Below are 10,907 nucleotides of genomic sequence, written 5' to 3' on the forward strand. Positions count from 1 at the left end.
GGATGCGTGGCCTCCACAGTGGCCGGCTGAACAGACCCGTCTCTACAGCCCGCAGCCTGGGCTGAAGGCGAGATCAGCTGAGCCACGTCACCTTAGACATCTGCCGCGTCTGCATTCCACAGACATCCTCTTTGTGTCAAGACCATGCCGGGCCTGTGTTTGCGCAGACGAGCCCTACACTCTGTCCCTGAGAAGCTCACAGGCTGGGGAGGGGGACAAATAATCAGTGATCACTATGGGGCCCACCCGGTGGGGAGCTTCGCAGAGGAAGGGGACCTGCGCTCAGACTAAAGGCCTGCACGGAGGGTGAAGGCAAAGAGCTCACTGGGACAGTGTGGTGTCTGTCCCCTGACCGTAACAACAGCTCACCTGCCTCAAGGGCCGCATGTGGTCAGGGCATGGGGCCACGTGCTTTATCAGCAGGACCACGTTCATCTCAGCAGCACTATGACACGGAACTCTTAATTTCCCCATTTTACAGTTCAGGAGCCAGGCTCAAAGGTTAAGATGTAATTTGCCAGAAGTCAGGTGGCTCGTGAAGGGCGGAGGCTGGACTTGAACCCTGTGCCCATGTGGCTCCCAGCCACAATCCTGTGCTGCCTCTTGGCTGCTACTGTGACCTTGGCTGCCCTTTTTGAACAGAAACTGGGTCAAAGCTGGCTTGCCCCAGTCTTCCCTGGACAGGTCAGCCTGCCAGGGAAGTGTGGGCCACAAGATGCGATGAAGTTTACAATTTGCAGAAGTGACCCGTTTTCCGGAAGGGCCCCACGGTGAGCATTTCTCGGACAGCTGCTCAGCAGTTGGGAGCCAGAGGTGGGACTGGCGCCTGGGGTGTCCTGGTGTGTGTAGAATGTGACCAAGGAGAAAGCAGTGAGTGTGTCTGTCCGTGAGTACAGCAGCCCCTGTGCAAACACTGAAACACTTGAACTCCTGAAAACAGGAATTAAAGCTCAGATAAACACAGCTGTTTTGCAAAACTCTTACCACACAGCAAACCCTCATCTTAGGCTCAGAAGGCCAGAACTTTGACCGTGTGCAAAACCGCCAGGGGAGAAGCCTTGTTCGGCTTCACACTTCTGCAGACAGAATTTGAAATTTTGCTTTACCGGTTGGCAAATGTGTCATCGGCATGCTGGCCTGAAGATCCGTTAGGGCCACGTTTTCAGATTTGGGCCAGCATCACCTGGAGCCCTCAGGAGTAAAATCAGATTCCTGGGCCCTGTCCCTGGAGATTCGGAGTCATTCTGAGTCGCAGGAAGGTACCCAGGAATCTGCAGGTAGCCAGCATCCCCAGTATCATCCATGAGTGATTCCCACACACCACCAGGGGGACTGGGTCCCTCTCACCTTCTCACAAATGATAAGAACTTTCAACCTCACCTTCCCCAGGGACAAGTGAGCAATCAGACACACAAATCTACTCCGTGCTCGACCTGCAGTTGGTGACAGTCCAAGTATTCCATGAACGAGTGAGCACATGCAACCTCCTGGCAAAAGTAACTAGACGAGCGTGCGCTGTTGAAGGGGGGAGTCATGTTAGCATGGGGGGCATCATGCTTTCAATGGCATGGGGGACACCCACCCCCACCGAGGGTCAAAGCCGGGGAGCCTCTGATCCAATTTGCTCTGCCCACTTGCGCTGCACATTGCTGACTCCCACCTGGTAAACAGGCGGCCTGACAATGGACCTCTTTTTATGGTGCATTAAGCTGCAGAACAAAGATTCACAAGAATACATTGTCTGAATGTGCAAGCTTAGTTCCTGCTCAGCTGGAACCACTTAGAGAACTCAGACACCAGGACTCCCCTGGCCTGCTCCACCTCCAGATACAGTCGACGACTGCTCTCTCCGGAGCTCGTTTCATGGCTCTGCCACTGTAAGAAAGCATCAACACTGAGGAGCAGCCAGCACACCCAGGCTGTCCTGTTTCCCTTCCAGACTAGTGCAGGTGGCCTGGGCTTCTCTGTCCCACCTAAAGCCAAGGCCTAGTCTGCTCTCCACCAAAATGGAAGGTGCCAGAGTGGCGAGCCAGCTTGCAAGGAGACGGGAAGTGAAGCAAGTCGGGGAGAGGAGGCAGAGAACAGGAACAGAGTCAAAGTGAGGCTGGCTGAGAGCCTGTCTTCTAAAGCTGACCGTATGCATGCCCCATGACCCGCAGACTCCCAGGTGGAAGTGTGTGCATGTGCCGGCCAAAAGAATAGACTGGAGCGTCGAAGGCAGGGCTATGTGTAATAGTAAAAACCTGTGAGCTATCCAGATGTCCGTCAACAGTCGGATGGCTATAAAAATTGGGGATTATTCACACAGTGTACACGGTAATGAGAGTGAACACTGTGCAACCACATGCAACAGTATGGATGAATGTCGAACAACGGCAAGCGCAAGGAGCCAGACTCGAAAGAAGTCACCTTGGATTCTACAGAATGTACAAAACTAGGTAATCCGTGTGGTTACAGGTCAGAATCGTGGTTACCCAAAGGGGATCCTGGGGACGCTGCGGGGAGGGACTTGGGGGTGCAGATGGCGGTTCTATTTCTTTCTCTGGGTGCTGGTCACACAGGTTTTTTCAGTTTGTGAAAATTCATTGAGCTGTTTGCTTCTGATATGCACGCTTTTCGTATGTGCATTATTCTCAGTGGTATGCTGACAAACGTGTAACCAGCTCTCAAAAAAAAATATTTAAAAGCCTTTATTTGTAGTATTTGCCAATTCCTGTGGTGTAAATATTTCTACCCTGGCTGATTACAAGCTACCAATGTGGTGTCGCTGAATGCAGTCAGGAAAAGAGGCACGCGATCCGTTCTTGCAAGCTAGATAGAGCCAGCTCCAGCAGACCACTGGTTATACTTCAACAGAAGTTTCAAAAAAAATAAATAGGGGCCGGCCCCGCGGCCGAGGGGTTAAGTTCATGCGCTCCACTGCGGTGGCCCAGGGTTTCACCAGTTCCGATCCTGGGTGCGGACATGGCACCGCTCATCAGGCCATGCTGAGGCGGCATCCCACATGCCACAACTAGGAGTACCCACAGCTAGAAATACACAGCTATGTACCGGGGGGCTTTAGGGAGAAAAAGGAAATAATAATAATAATAAAAATAAATAAAGGCCCTTCTGATCTAGCTTCCTGCTTGGCCCCCTGTTAGCAACCTGTCATCAACCTCCCACCCCCCTACAATCTGTTTTTAAAAACTTGTATAACAGCTTTAGTGTGATATAATTCATATACCGTATAATTCCTCCATTTAAAGTGTGCATTTCAATGACTTTTAGTATATTCACAGAGTTGTCCTGTCCATGAAACGTGGATGCTACTGCTGCCTCACAAGGTGGACCGAGAACCGACAACATGGAACATTTTACAATAGGCCTTCTTGTATAATTTTTAACTACGTGTACATTTTACTTTGATAAATATTTTTTTTAAATAAAATGTAAGACCTAATCTGGTCTGGTGTAAATTAGGGGCTCCATAAATGATAATCCCCTCCCTCCTTTGCTACTTATGCCCAAGAGCCCGGCACAGCTCCCTCACCCCTCCACCTCTGGAGCATTCTTAATTGCTCGTAACTGCTTTGAGTGGAGGACGCATGAACCTGCTGCCTGTTAGGGCGAAAAGGCTAAATACCATTGCTTTTGCTTTTTATTATTAAATCAGAGACAGACAGAAGTGTTTCTCAGCTTCTTGGGCCAATGAGAACTTTACCGACAATTGAAACCAAAAGAAAGTGTCATTTTGCTCTCCTTTCGAGAGGAAACAGCCTTTGGGCCCCAGTGAGGGTTTCTTGGTCTCCCCCACAGCATCCGCCACCCCACCCCACAGAGGGGAAGCCCAGCCGGGCATGCTGTGCCCCGGGAGGCTTGGGGCCGGCTCTGTTCTACGAGCCACCACCCTGATGAGTGCCACAGTTGGTTTGCTTCAGAAGTCAGGCCACAGAGAGGCCTGGGGGCGGGGACAGGTGGTCCCAGACCCTGGGGGAGCCGGTCTGGTGGTTCTGAAGCTGGATTGCTTTCACAAACAGGTCTGCTGGGGGCGTGGAGGGGCAGGGGTCACAGACATACTGCCACAGGCTGAGCGGTGAGTTTAAAAATGAAAAATGAAACTCTTATAGAAGTTCCTCATCCATGCCCCTCGGGCCCTCAACAGTAAAGTCACTCCCTTCCATGAGTCAGGCTGGGAAATGCCAATGCCCTGACAAGGCCTCACCTCCATCACCTCGGCTCCAGCACCCTCCCTGCAAGGCAGGATTCCTGCGGCACAAACACACCCCGATCGGCGATCGGCGAGGGGCCCGCTCCCCGCGCCCTTGACGCCCCTGGGGACAGGAAGGCCCTGAGGCGCCAAGCCCAGAGCTGGCCGAGCTATTCCTCTTCGCCTCTGCCAACCAGCCCATTATCCTCTCCAGTCTCCAGGTCTTTGTTCTTCCTCTCCTTCACCCGTGGGTCTCAAACCTGAGCGTTTAAAACGCAGACCCTGCAGCGCCGTCTCGGAGATTCTGAGTCAGCAGGCCACAGTGGAGCGGTGGGGGCCCGGGACTCAGTCCTCTTACTAATCTGTGCAGGTGGTTCTGACGTGGGTGGTCATGGGCCATCCTTTGACAAATAACATTCACATATTTTGACTTTTAATCAAAGCCACATGTGGGTATGAAAGTAAAAAGGAGTGCTTAGATGGCAATGGCCCGGTCCTGGCCTGGCCTCCACCGCTTGATCCCGCCAGGCCTGTCTCCCTCCCCTCAGCCCCTTCCAGCCCAGGAGTGCTCTCTCCTCCACATGCTCCACCAGCGCCTTGTCATCCCCTCCTAGGGCTCAGGCCACTGAGCAGACGTTGAGCTCCTAAGGGGCACCAACTATGTCTGCCCTTCATGCTCCCTGCAGCAGTGAGCACATAGTGGGCCCTCAAATACCATCAAGGGGCCACTACACCTGACCCCATCCCACCAAAATCTTCGAGAGAAGAAGGACGTGAGAATTACAAGAAGTGGGCATCTTTCCTCCCGGCCTGGTAGAGGGTGTTCAGAAACATCTAGCCCCTGCTCTCCAAACGGAATCCAACTGGACTCAATGAACAACATCCTGTTTGTGCCTGCACCCATCAGGAGGGGAGAAGGGATGAGGAGGGCAGCCCTACCGGGCAGCAGGGGCAGGAGAAAAATTGGAACTCTCTCACCACGCCCCCCGCCCCCGGGCTGCAGAACCCAGGAGGGTGGAGCCTGGCTCTGGCCTCGCCTGGATGCAGCCAGCTGGTGGCCTTGGGCAAGCCTTTCCCTCTATGTTTCAGTTTCTTTGTCTGCAAAATGGGTTACATAGCTTTGCCTGATCCTGGCACACATACACGCCTGCATGTGTCTATGTGTGTGTGTGCACACGCACTACACTTGTGTGCATGTGAATGTGTGCTCTTGCTATAGACTGAATGTGTGCCCCCAAAATTCATATGTTGAAACCTAACCCCTAATATGAGGTGTTAGGAGGCGGGGCCTTTGAGAGGTGATTAGGTCATGAGGGTGGAGCCCTCATGAGTGGGATTAGTGCCCTTATAAAAGAGACCCCAGAAAGCTCCCTCGCCCCTTCTGCCACGTGAGGACACAGCGAGCAGAAGGCCTTCTTCAGAGGCAGATCCTCACCACACACCAAGTCTGCTGGGCCCTTGATCTTGGATTTCCCAGCCTCCAGGACCGTGAGAAATAAATTTCTGTTGTTTATAAGCCATTCAGTCTACGACAGTGTGTGATAGCAGCCTGAACAGACTAAGATGCACACAGGGTGTGTGTGTTTGCGCACACGTGCGTGGGTGTGCATGTGCATATGTGTGTGCAAGCTTTGAGCAAATCACTGTTCTGTTAGACGAGGTGATTCTTCCCCTTCCCTGACCTTCTGGAAGGTGGGCATGTCTTGTCGCTCTCCTGGCTACTCGGCTGTAACAAGTCACTCCTGCGAAGTCAGGGTGAGGGGGCTCCCTCTCAGCTCCTCCGAGCCCCCGTCGGCTTCCCCCCGGCTGCCCCGGTGCTGGGTCAGAGCTTCAGGATACCGAGCTCCCTCAGGCTGCAGACAGATGCCCGTCCTGCCACCTTCCAGGGCCTGCTGACCGCAAAGGCTTCAGGCACCTGCTAAAGAGGAGGGCGGCGGGGATCCTGCTGTCCAGGGAGCTCAGAGTCGGCTGGATTCCCTGAGAATGTTCACCCTGAGGAGGAGCCCTCCCTGATCCCTTTGTCCCCGGGCCCAGGGAGGTCAAGTGACTTGCCCAGGTATTTATTAAACGCTTAGTATTTGCCAGGAACCCTTCTAAACACTTAAAATACATTAATGCGTTTTACCCTCGAAGCAACCGTGTTCTATTCTTATTTCCACATTATAGATGAGGCCACTGGGGCTTGAAAGTGTCATTTCCTATTATCGCTAAAACAAATTTCCATAAACTTAGTAGTTGTCAACAGCACAAATTTCTCCTCTCTGTTCTCAAGGTCAGAAGTGTAAAATCAAGGCATTGGCAGGGCTGTGCTCCTTCTGGAGGCTTCAGGGGAAAATCCATGTCCTTGGCTTTTCCAGTTTCTAGAAGCTGCCTACATTCCTTGGCTTGTGGCCCCTCCTCTGTCTTCCAAGTGTATCACCCCTACCTCAAGTTACATGGTCACATCTCCTTTTTCTGGCTTTGACCCCCTCACTACCCTTTAGAATTAATTGTGATTATGCTGAGTCCACCCCGATAATCCAGGAAAATCTCCCATCTCAAAATCCTTAACTTAATCGCATCTGCAAAGTCCCTTCCTTTTGCCATGTGAGTTCATATATTCTCAGGTCCCAGGAATAAGGACCTGGACCTCTTTGAGGAGGGCCCTTATTCTTGCCTATCACAGAGAGCTTCAACAACCCTCCTGAAGTCACACAGCTAGAGAGCAGTCTGGGTCAAGTGACTCCCAGGTGGCCTGCTTCCTCAAACCACGGTGACTACACGCTTGTGATCTGTGAGCTCCACCCTGTTCTCACCGAGCAGCTTTTTCAGAATAGCCACAGGTGGGCAGGGCCATCTTCCTAGACTCAAACCCCATCTGCCTCCGACAGCCATCCTGTCTTTCAGCAAGCATTCGCTGTGCGCCTACTGTGTGCCACAGCCCAGGACGTAGAGGAGATCAACACCGATCGTGCCTATGTAAACGTCCAGAGTCCAGTCAGCAAGTGAATGCCCACAATATTAAATAAAGCAGTTTCCAGGAAGGGGGCAGTCTAAATTATAATAATCCTTTTGGCAATACGTAAGAGGCATCAAAGATATTAATACACTGAGAAAAATTCCAACTCTTGGGAATTTTTCCAAGAAAAATAAAAGATTTATACTATGCTGTCATTTAAAAAAATGCATGTGACCAGTTAATTATGGGACATCCACCCAATAGAATAATATAGCCACAAAAACAGAACTGCAGAACATACAAACAAGCTTCATACATGATGTTTCAGGGCAAAACCTAACAACCAGCGGGGGCCTGACTTACAAAGCTAAGTTGCATCCTGACAACAGAAATTAACAGCTGTCAAAAAGAAGAGATTGGAAGTTGTCCACGTGTCAAAAGAGAAAGATCTCCCTTGCATGCATGGTTTATGCATGGAAAAATTCTGGAAGGATTTGAGTGCATGATTCTGAGGTCAGAATTATACGTCTGCACATTTTTATATATATAATATATATTTATATTATGTAGAAAATATATGTAATAAACTGGTGGTGACAAGTCTTGGCATGGCCACTTTGGAAAGTGGGTAGTCATATTTAATAAAGTTGGAGCTACGCTCTCTGCCTATCACCCAGCCCCTCCACCCCTGGGTACCTGGAGGTTCTTTCCTGCATATGCACAAGGAGACATGGAAAAGAATGTCTCTGGAAAGGCACTGTTTAAAGGAGCAGAATATTAGGGTAAGGAGGATGTCGTCCACAGAAGAATGAGTGAAGCAGTTGTGTTAAGTGTATAAACTGGAATACGGTACACTGTTGAGTAATTCTTGGAACGAATTAACCAATTTTTCAGGTTGTCTTGTGTCTGGGTGCTGTTCTAATACCTAAAAATGCCCCCGCTCCCATGGAGGGTGCACTCTCCTGGAGGAGGAGGGGGAAGGAGAGGTGGAGAGAGGGAAACACTCGGGTCTTTCACCAGGTGGTAACAAGCGCCGTGAGTCACTAGATGGGCAGGCACAGGCTACATGTAGCAACAGGAATAACCAGCGTGGGGCAGAAAGAAAGTTGCAGAAGGATTCATACAGAAGGAAACCATTCATACGAAGTTGTAACAATCTACAAAATTGTGCACATTGTTGAAGGATACACGGGGTGATTGACCCCTAAGTCAGGGTAGTGGTTATCTCAGAGGAGCAAGGGGGAGTCATGGGCATGGAAGGTGACACGGAGCTTTCCCTCTGTCTCCCCTCCCAGAAGGAAGGAAGGAAAGGAGGGAGGAAAGGAGGGAGGGAGGGAGGAGGGGGAAGGGAGGGAGAGAGGAAGAGATCAGGTGCAAATATGATGAAATGTCCAGATAGGACAGAGCATGTGGAGAAAGTAGTCCAGGAGGGGCTGGCCCCTGGCATAGTGGTTAAATTCGGCGTGCTCCCTTTCACCGGCCTTTCTTCAGGCCTTTGTTGGTGGGTTTGGATCCCAGGTGTGGACATACATCACTCGTCAGCCATGCTGTGGCAGCAACCCACATACAAAAAAAAAAATAGAGGGAGATGGCATAGATGTTAACTTAGGGCGAATCTTCCTCAACAAAAAAGAAAGAAAGAAAGAAGGTAGTCCTGGAGTGGGCCCTGGAAGGAAGGATGTGATGTGGTTGAGGTCTGTGGCAGGCAGAGGAAAGGACGTTTCAGGAGGAAAGAGCTGCCTGGACAGACAAGCATCCTTCATGTCTTTATGCTGGAACTCTTTGATAACTTTAAAGAAATGAAAACCCAAACTGTTTTTCCTTCCCAGACATAAGCTGGAGTCAGGATGGCTCCTCTATACCATGCCCAACCTCATCCTGGCTAACTGGTTCATTTTGCCTCTTGTAGCCTCTCCTCCTTGGGCAATTGCAGCCAGAGGCTGGGGAGAAAGTGTGTGGGGTCCTCCTGTGAAACACCGCTGCGCAGCCTCTGCCTGCAGACGCGACCGGCCGTGCTCAGGAAGGGCTTCTGTTTTACGAATTCTTCCAAGAAATGTTCACAGGGCACCTGCTGGGTGTGGGGCCCTGTCTGGGTGCTCAGGACACCACAGGGAATAGGATGGACGAGATCCCCATTTCCCTGATGCACACATTCAGTGGCAGGAAACGGAGAGTCAGTGAGATCTGAGAACAAGTGTCATGGAGAAAATGACAAGATAACCTGATAGTGACTAGTGTCACTTGGTAATCCCAGGGTAATTTAGAGGCCTCTCTTTCTCCCTCAGCAAAGTTTAAAATGAACTTCTGTCTAACCAAAAAAAAAAAAAAAATCGTTTTAGGCTTATGATTCTCTTTCACGGAAAGAAGAGGGAATTCAGATTAAAAGTGTCATTTTCTCAACTGTTAGTTGGAAAAATCACTTTACTCTTTCTGTCCCTCTGAAATACCCTTGCTGTGCCAAGAATGTGACTTTTACAAACTGTGTTTCTTTGATGATAAATGTCTGTCCTTCCCCTGTTCTTGCCACGATTGGTTAGCAGCGACCACTGCAGGAAAAAGCTAGATCTTTCTCTCACTAATCGGGTGGCATCTCCGAAGATTCACTCTTTTAAACTAGAAAACAAAAAATATCAAGGGAGCCTATGATGATTATAAGACTTTATCTCATTCTTTCTTTTTCTTTTTTCTTTTTTTATTATTATTTTTTGTGTGTGAGGAAGCTAGTCCTTGAGGTAACATCTGTGCCTGTCTTCCTCTATTTTCTGTGGGACGCCACCACAGCATGGCCGATGAGCGGTGCCGTGTCCGTGCCTGGGATCCGAACCTGCAAACCCAGAACCAACACAGCGGAGTGCACAAACTTAACCACTATGCCACCGGGCCAGCCCCGTCATTCTTTCTTTTTAAAAAGCAATTTTTTCTCCCTTTTAAGGATAAAAGTCACAGAAAGAATCACTCATTCTTCTTTCCAGAAACGTTTCACGAACACCACTCCGTGTTTGGTGCTGGGCGGGGAGATGATGTTAGATACCTTCCCGCGCTCAGTGTCCTGACTGTTGGGTCCCCAGACAGCCACACCGCGTGATAGACAATGATAAACGCCATGGAGATGCATGGCTGCAGGACTTGAGGGCAGAACAGAGATGCCCTTAGCAGGGCAGTCAAGCTGCACCCCCGGGAGCTGGCGGCAGTGGGGCTGGCTTTGAAGGAGAGAAAGGATTCCCAAATGAGGCAGAGGCTGGGGATGCGATCCTGTTCAACCTCTCTCGGGAATCGCTGTCCTTGCTGCCCGTTGTCCAATGTCCCAAAACAGTATTTTTTTCTGTTTCTCTCAGTTGTTTAAACCTGAAGGATAAATCCAGTCCTTGATACCCCGACCTTGGCTAGAAGTCCCCCCAAATCTGTTTTTATTGTTAACACCTCTTCCAGTTGGTGACCCCTACTCTCCTATTAGTGTGGTAACCTAGTGGCTTGGTTATTAGGTGTCCAAGTGTGAATCTGAATTCTAGAATCACTTCTTATAATGGGGCCAACCACAGGCTTAGGGTCCAGAGACCAGGGTCAAGTCCAGCTTCTGCTACTGAATGGATGACTTTGGGCACCTCCTCGCCCCTCCAGCCACCATTTCCTTTTCTGTCTGATGGCAGGTACGGTCCCAGCCTCACCTCAGGGAACGGAGGTTTGAGGGTTAAAGAGAATGTGTGTACAATCTCTCTGTAAATTGTGAAGTTTTTGTATGGCCATTTTCACAGACCGTCGCTTCTATCATCCAAACCAAGC

Source organism: Equus quagga, chromosome 16, assembly GCF_021613505.1.
Source record: "Equus quagga isolate Etosha38 chromosome 16, UCLA_HA_Equagga_1.0, whole genome shotgun sequence".
NCBI classification, from domain to species: domain Eukaryota; kingdom Metazoa; phylum Chordata; class Mammalia; order Perissodactyla; family Equidae; genus Equus; species Equus quagga.